The sequence below is a fragment of the Ochotona princeps genome, chromosome 18 (genome assembly GCF_030435755.1).
Source record: "Ochotona princeps isolate mOchPri1 chromosome 18, mOchPri1.hap1, whole genome shotgun sequence".
NCBI lineage: Eukaryota > Metazoa > Chordata > Mammalia > Lagomorpha > Ochotonidae > Ochotona > Ochotona princeps.
In genome coordinates this window covers 11,776,210-11,784,475 of record NC_080849.1, presented here as the reverse complement: position 1 = coordinate 11,784,475, position 8,266 = coordinate 11,776,210, and positions in this window count along the sequence as shown.

The following is an 8,266-nucleotide window of genomic DNA, read 5'->3' as shown; positions in this document are numbered from 1 at the left end:
GCTTCTGCCACCCACTCTTCTCCATGCCTTCATTCTCCCTCCCCACCCTAATCAGAGGCCTCTGTGAACGGGCATCCCTCTATGTAAACGATATTAAAAATAAAGTACGTTTTTTTAAATTATAAAGATAATCAGATTTTTTCTAAAAAGGAAACTCAATGGGATATTTTTGGAAAAGAAACGAGGCAGTCGTATTTAAAGAGCTGAAAACTGAGTGTCTCTGTCTGTCCTTCCAGGAGGTTGAGATCTTCTCAATCCTTCTGGAAAGTGCTGTCCTGCTCCTTCTCTTCACATTCATTTTGCAAACAAAAATGTCTTTTATGCCTGTAACTTGGAAAAAAAGGTGAAAACGCAGGAGAAACATCTGCTAGACCAGAGTTTTCATCTTTCAACATATAAGTGGTAGTTCTAATATTATCATTGAACTAATGAAGATTTCTTTAAATCGACCTTAATTAAAACCAAAATATAGAGCTCTGGATCATACCGTATATTTGAAACAAACAGTAGTTTTAAAACAAGTAAAATCTAGTGGCTAAAGTCCTTGTCTTGCACCGTGCCAGGATCCCATATGGCACCGGTTCGTGTCCTGGCGGCCCCACTTCCCATCCAGCTCCCTGCTTGTGGCCTGGGAAAACAGAGGATGGTCCAAAGCCTTGGGAACCTACATCTGCAGGGGAGACCTAGCTCCTGGCTCCTGGCTTTGGATCAGCTCAGCTCCAGTGTTGTGGCCACTTGGGGAGTGAACCAATGGATGAAGGATTTTCCTCTCTGTCTCTCCTGTCTGTAACTCTGCCTTTCCAATAAAAATAAACAGATTTTTAAAAAGTGAATCTGGGAAAGTTTATTTTAAACGTTATTTCTTAAAAAGTAAAAATGTTGCAATAAAAAATTAAACATCATCATTTTTATTACACAACCTTGGACAAAGGCCTAGCCTAAGAGCTGACTTTAAGAGGAAATGGGGAGAAAGCAAACCAGATTCTAAAAATCGAGATGCTGATTCATCTGTGTCCGTTAATAAAATATTTCACTAAGAAATGTTTCTGATACGGAAGAATTGAAAACATAGACTAAAACACTTCACTTAGAAAATTATGGGGTAGGGCCCGGCGGCGTGGCCTACCGGCTAAAGTCCTCGCCTTGAACGCCCCGGGATCCCATATGGGCGCCGGTTCTAATCCCAGCAGCTCCACTTCCCATCCAGCTCCCTGCTTGTGGCCTGGGAAAGCAGTCGAGGACGGCCCAATGCATTGGGACACTGCACCCGCGTGGGAGACCTGGAAGAGGTTCCTGGTTCCTGGCTTCAGATCGGCGCGCACCGGACTGTTGCGGCTCACTTGGGAGTGAATCATCGGACGGAAGATCTTCCTCTCTGTCTCTCCTCCTCTCTCTGTATGTCTGACTTTGTAATAAAAATAAATCTTTAAAAAAAAAAAGAAAAAAAATTATGGAGTAAAAGACACAGAATCATACATACTGCAGGTGCATAATTGATCTACAAGGTCATACACATATAATTTTAAATTTGAGATGTGTATTATCTATCCCAGAGAAAGAAAGGTCTGGCTGCTTTGTCTGGGAAACAGGTCTCAGTGATTTCAGGTGAAAGTAGTGTCGCTGAACCACATATTGCAACTTAAGATTGAAATGCCCCACTGTGCTTCATAAACACCAGAGGAGTTCATGGGAATCAACAGGTACATTTATTTGCAAGCAATAAAATGTGAAATTTATCCATATAAAAGATATCAATCAAGGAACATGTATAATAAAATAAAACTATGCATAGATTTCAGAAATGTCTTTCCATCAAAATAAACAAATTTATTAATTTTGTGTTCCACAAATTTTTGAGGTACCTTGGTAAATACCATTATAGCGCACTAACCAAAAAAAGTACGAGAAATTAAGGAGCTGGAAGTACTAACTACTCTGATTTGACTATTACATATTGTACATGTGTACTGAATTATCCAATTCTACTCCCAAATATGCACAATTAAATATATAATAAAGAGGAAAAATCCTTATGGAATTGAAAAAGTTGTTTTCAAAATACCTTTTTTCTATTATTACAGTCCTAAAGGAAAAGATGACAGCCTACCACTTAGAAAACATTTCTCTTAATGATTACTTATTTGTGCAAAATCTTAACATATTGAATTCTCTAACTGCTCAACTTCTTCACTCAAATCACCTAATTTCATTTCTGCAAAAATATAATGCACCCATGTTTTTTGAAAAAATGTACCCTGCTAATATCACTAATTACAGGCTTATTACAATCTTACCTGCCAAGATAATGAAGGAAATTATACAGGTACTACTTTCAAATTACATATTGGTGAACAATAAATTTCGTTCCTATCAATCATAATTTTTCCTCAGTGCATTATGTAATTTGTAGCTCATTCATTCCTCTGGATCATTTTTGCTATTACTGGTAAATTACAATTTGCTGACAAGAGTTGTATAGACTTTGGTAAGTGAGAATGAATAGCATTTCACATATTTAATGCCTGCTAATGGAAAAAATACATTCAGAAAGTCATTATGAATTAAGTTATTGAGGTTATTCAAGGGCGTAGCGAATACATCTGATCAGTCAAAAGAATAGGCACTATTTGTACATACACACCAAGATCAGAAAATGAAAATAAAATACAACAAATAATTCCTATTATGAGGGAATTTCCTTAACACTTTCATCCAGGCACCTAAATCAGGAAGTCCTCTTCTGGGGTCCTCTTCAGAGAACTGTCATAGCTTCTTGGTTTATCTCCCATGCCAGGCACAGAGTAGCCATGCAGCCAGTACTGCATATTCTACCTGTTCTCAGTCTATTGTTCTCCAGGGCCGTGGTTTTCTCCCAGCAGCCTACAGGCTCTACAATGACCCTGTGCTTTGCATTTGTCTTTGAGTTCTATGATAGTTCACGTGAACTGATGTACTTTCTTGCCAAGTTCTGGGGAGTCATGAAACTCAAGAAGTTTCCTATAGAATCTATAGGAATCCTATAGAATCCTATAGCAACAACCACAGCTCCAAAGTATGCTGAGCCGTTCTGTGCTCTGAGTACTGTGCTTTGGCTATTGGATGGGATTATTGTGCCTTTGGCCCTCTGAGTTTTCTGTTGGATTTCTAAACTCCCTGTGAATAACAACGGCCCATTTTAACATGTTGCGTGGCAAAGAGCAAAGCCTATTGGTATTACTGAGTTTCCCTGCTTTTGCTCACCTAGCTCATAACTGTAGGACAATAGGACATGTATATCAAAATTAAATTCCCTTCAGCAATTCATGTGGTTTAAAATAAAATCATGCCCTGGAAATCAATAAAAAGTCCAAATAAACTTCTTTCCAGAATCTTCTCAGGCCTCATCTCTTCCAGGAGCCCAGGGAACATTGGGGTCCAGAGTTGCTTACAAAAGGACAAACACAGCTGAGTAATTCTCCCTATGTTTATAGGGAGACAAGATGATGGCTTCTAGGGGGCCAGCACAATGGCTCAATTAGCGAATCCTCCACCTTCAAGCACTACCATCTCCATATGGGCACAGGTTCGTGTCCTAGCTGCTCCACTTCACATTCAGCTCCCTGCTTGTGGCTTGGGAAAGCAGTATAGGATAGTCCAAAGCCTTAGGATCCTGCAACAACATGGGAGACCTGGAAGCTCCTGGCTCCTGGCTTTGAATCGGCTCAGCTCTGGCCATTGTGGCCATTTGGAAAGTGAACCAGCGAATGAAAGATCTTCTTCTCTTTCTCTCTAAAAATCTGCCTTTGCAATAAGAATAATAAATGCATTTTTTAAAAAGATAGCGGCTTCTTACTGAATCTTGATTTGGGTTGATTTTCTGGTTATATGGTCTTGAATAGTTATTTTTAACTGACAGGATTAGGAATGTGTTTTCTCTTTTTAGAGAAATCACTATGTGTAAGAATGAAGCTCCCTTCAATGGTGAGAGACAAAAATGCTGGCTGGTTGTCATGTCCCCTGTAGCTGAGTGCAAGCGGATCTAGACCCAAGTAGTGAGATACTCTCCTACCAGATTTTGAACCTTTGCTAGAAAGATATTGGAATATGTGGACAATAAGTTGCTGGACTCTATGCTTGGTATATGCTTGCAAAGAAAGAACCTTGATTGAATTTGAACTGTAATACTGCAACGAGGTGGAGGAATCCACCACGGGGGAAGGGCATGGGGAGGGGTGGGGGGATTCCCAGAGCCTATGAAACTGTCACATAATGCAAAATAATTAATAAAAAAAGAAAGATATTGAAATATGAATACAGTCTTAGGTATCTATTTCTGCCTAACAGGCCACGCTATGATGTCATGGCTGAAAACCACTTTTATTAGCTGAGGTTCTGTAGGTTAGGCTTGGAAGCATAGCATGGCCTACAGACTCAACCCAGAGCTGTACTCAGAGTATTGCCCGGGGCTACAGTCACCCCAAAGTTAACAGGAGGGATCCTCTCAAACTAAGTCACACAGCAGCACCACCTCCTTCCATCCTATCTGATGGAATCTTCTCTCAGTTCCTATCCACATGACTTGTCATGGGACAGCTCACACCATGGCCGTTGGTTTATCAGAAAGCAAACAGGAGCCCAAGAGACACAGTAAGCCAAGAAGTCATATCTTCAAGACATTTATCACAAAAGCACCATCCTATTGCATTTTTTTACTGTATTCTAATCATCCTAAGTGAATCACTGGGTTTGATGTATGCTGAGGAAGATAATCTAAGAATTTGATTAGTAAGAGGTGGGTAGGTGACTCTCAGATCTTTCAGGGACTGCCTCTCACAGAGTGTGAAATTCATTCTAGCAAAAGCAACAGCAAAGACAGCAGCTATATCCAGGATCCAGAGTCTGCAAGAGCAGGAGCTATAGCAGCAGTGAAAATGACATTTTTGCCCTGGGAAATCATTTCTGTGATGTGCTTTTGGGATATTATTCCTGGCTGAGTAACTTTCCAGCCTGGTTTTTTGATCTTCTCAAAAGTTACATGAGCTCCCAGATGCCCTTGAATAAATTTCTGCTGTCTAAAAACAATCCATTTGTTTCTGTTGCTTCTATGTAAAAAGTTTCACAGTAAGAGTAAAGCTAGGAAACTTCAAACTTCTAAGTGTGGATAGATATTTTGTCTTGGCTGCATCTATACCTGGAGAGTGGTAGGCACTCGAAACATATTTATCACATTATTGAATAAGTGAAAAGCCACTGAGCCCTAAAATAGGATTACAGGTGCAAGGTGTTGTAGGAATAAATCAGTATAAGAGCCATATATAAGTGCCTTCAGGTATGGCATGGTACTTGTTGGGTCTTTCGTAAGCATTTAACTCATTTGGACAATCGCCTCCAAGATTACATGTTGCAAGCAGAGGTGAAATTTTGTAATTCTTTAAAGAACCTTGAATTAGAAGGAAGATGACAAGCAGATATTGTCATGTCTAGAAGCATCACAAGGATAGTGAATGAGACAGAAAATAGAATCAAGCTAATAAGGATGCCTGATCAAGTTAGTTACTGGATGGAGCATGGAAATCCTAATCCCGTAAGGAATTCTGTGAGCAGACAGTGTGAGTGTATCTGAGGGATGAATGGGCTGAGCTATTTGTGTACACACTGATCCCCATAAATCACTGTATGGAGATTGTCCCAGGGGATGGGGGAGTTGTACAACATGAGCCTAGGAGGCCAGAGGGAGCCACAGGAAATGAAACACAGGGACACCAACAGTGTCTCCAGACTTCTGTGGTTATGTTATGCCAGTAATCCTCAGCCCCCACCAGTGTTTAGAATTAAATACTGTTATGCTAATTTAAGGTTTGAAGAAAGCTGCAGTTCAAAAACCTGATTAGGGCAGCTCAATTTTCTCTACTTCTATAGACTTCATGGAAGCAAAGCAAAGCACTGTGATAGCAAGCAGGCAGACACAGAGGGCTGCATAAGAAATTAGCACTGGCGTGCCATAAATGTGGAGCAATAAAGAAAGAATGAAAAAGCAATTTAACATACTACCTACATTTTTGCTCTCTCTGAACAAAAATGTGATACTTAGAGCCAAGAATTAACAGTAAGAGAAATAATTCTTAGATCTCTGTCTTTTTAATTGTTCTCATAGCTGCCCTTCCTATGCGCTCTCTCTATTTCTGGAATGAGAAAAAGAAGACATATAAACTCCAGTTGTTAAAAGCTCACCTAATTATGGAAAGATAGAAGTTGAAGTTGCGTGAGGACCGATTCAGTTGATCAGTGTCCCTCCAAAAACATTCATAGGCACCTGGGACCTCAGCACGGGACCTGATTTGAATAAAGATCTTCGTGGATATTGTTAGATATAGAAATGTGCCCTAAGTCCAGTGGCAAGTGCCATTGCAAGAGGGCCAGATGTGAAGGCGATGATGTGAAGACAGGGCAGCACTGAGAGTGAGCCGCTATTGGCCCACAAGCATAGACTGTTGCTGGACAATAGATCTGACAAGATCTTGCCCTGGAGCCTTCGCAGGGAGCATAGTCCAGTCAATATTTTGCCTTCAGACTTGGAGCCTTCAGAACTGTGACAGGATGTTTTTGTATTATTTGATACATAATTCAGAGCCAGCTTCTTCTTATCAAAGTATTGAGAAACTCATACAATGTGTTGTGGGTTGAGTTATGTCCTTTCATAACTCACTCTCAGTTCCGAACTCCCAGTATTTGGGATGTTACCTACATCTGAACATCAGACTTTGAAATAGATAGAAGCTAAAAGGATGAGTCCTCATCTAACCTGACTGAGGTTTTTACAAGAGGAGATTAGATCACAGAAATACAGGGGCTAAGGGGCAGTCACATGAGGATAGAGTGGCAGGGCAGCCAAGTAGATAGTCCTCAGGAAAAACTGAGTCTTTTGTCTTCTCCAGAACTGTAAGAAAATGCATGTTGTTACAGAAATCACTGTGGGAGATCGCCCCTGGTTCTCCACCTGCCTAGCCCATGTGGGAGGCCATAGGCACATGGCACACTGTGCCCTTGGCTAACAGACCACAACATGGCCTGTTCACTGGGAATGCAACAAGAACCATGGGCTTCACCCCAATCTCTCTTCCCTACTCTGCTAGGACTTCCTTTGTAAACAACTCTAGGAAGTCAAATGTTACATTCATCCAGCTTTTCAGCAGATATCGAGTCTGCCCTGAGATACTTTTCCTGTGCTTCCTGACCTTTAACTTCATTGGAGGGTCCAGAGAAATAGACAGATCTGTTAGCCAGTCATAATGCTGTTGTGCTGTCGGTTCCGCCCTTCTGCCTGCCCCCTTCTTCTGTATAAGCTTGAGACTTCTCTCAAATAAACGGACTTCCTTCACCACCAGTTTGTCTCCAGTGTTTCTACAGCAGAAGAGCACTGTCACTTCATCCCTCAGTGGTCTTGGGGCCTGTGGAGCAGAAGAACTCAGAGAAAACCACTAAGTGCATGTTGCAATTTGGTCATCAGCGCAAACTAGTCCCAGGGATGCAATATGGAGTGAGAAAGTAAAAAAAAAAAAAAAAGCTTCTGCTTTGATCCTTGCTTCCACCCTGGCTTAGCCTCACCCCAGCAGTCTGTGTGCTGACGAGCCCTGAAGGAGGCATTTAGGGCTGGAATCTGAAGGGGGTTCTACCAGGCAGTGGGCAGTAGCTGTGTGGTTACAACTCCGATATACTCACATTGGCTGGTGCTGGCTGGTTGCGATTTTTTTTTTTTTGGAGGTTTTATGTGACAACCTTTGGATGAAACATTATTTTTTTTCTTTGTTTCGAATGCTTGAAGTTATGACTGTGATTTTAGAGAGGAAGGAGTCCAGGATTGGAATCGGAAGATATAAATACTAAGGGACTGATAGTATCCAGTTAGTATAATTGCAGAAATCTATGTATTTAAGATTCCTTGGCATTCTTCCTACCCAGCCCACTGTAATTTGAGAGAAGATAGACATGCTAGGAAAACACTTAGTCTAAGAATAAGTGAGGCATGTTTGATCTATACTTCCCTTGTAGTATAACTTCCATGTTTTTAAGCCTTACTTATGCAGTACAGAGTTTAAAGAAAACCAATGCCCTGGAATTTCTGTCTAAAATGAAGTTAGTTGTAATTCAGGCAGTCTTGTCGCAAAGATGTAGAGGCAGAAATTATCGCTCAGAACAGAAATGTGCTTTTTTAAGAAAGGGCAATCCAGTTCATAATGTGAAGATAGCAGTGTTCAAGAATATTCCAATTCTCTATCATATAGTTTTA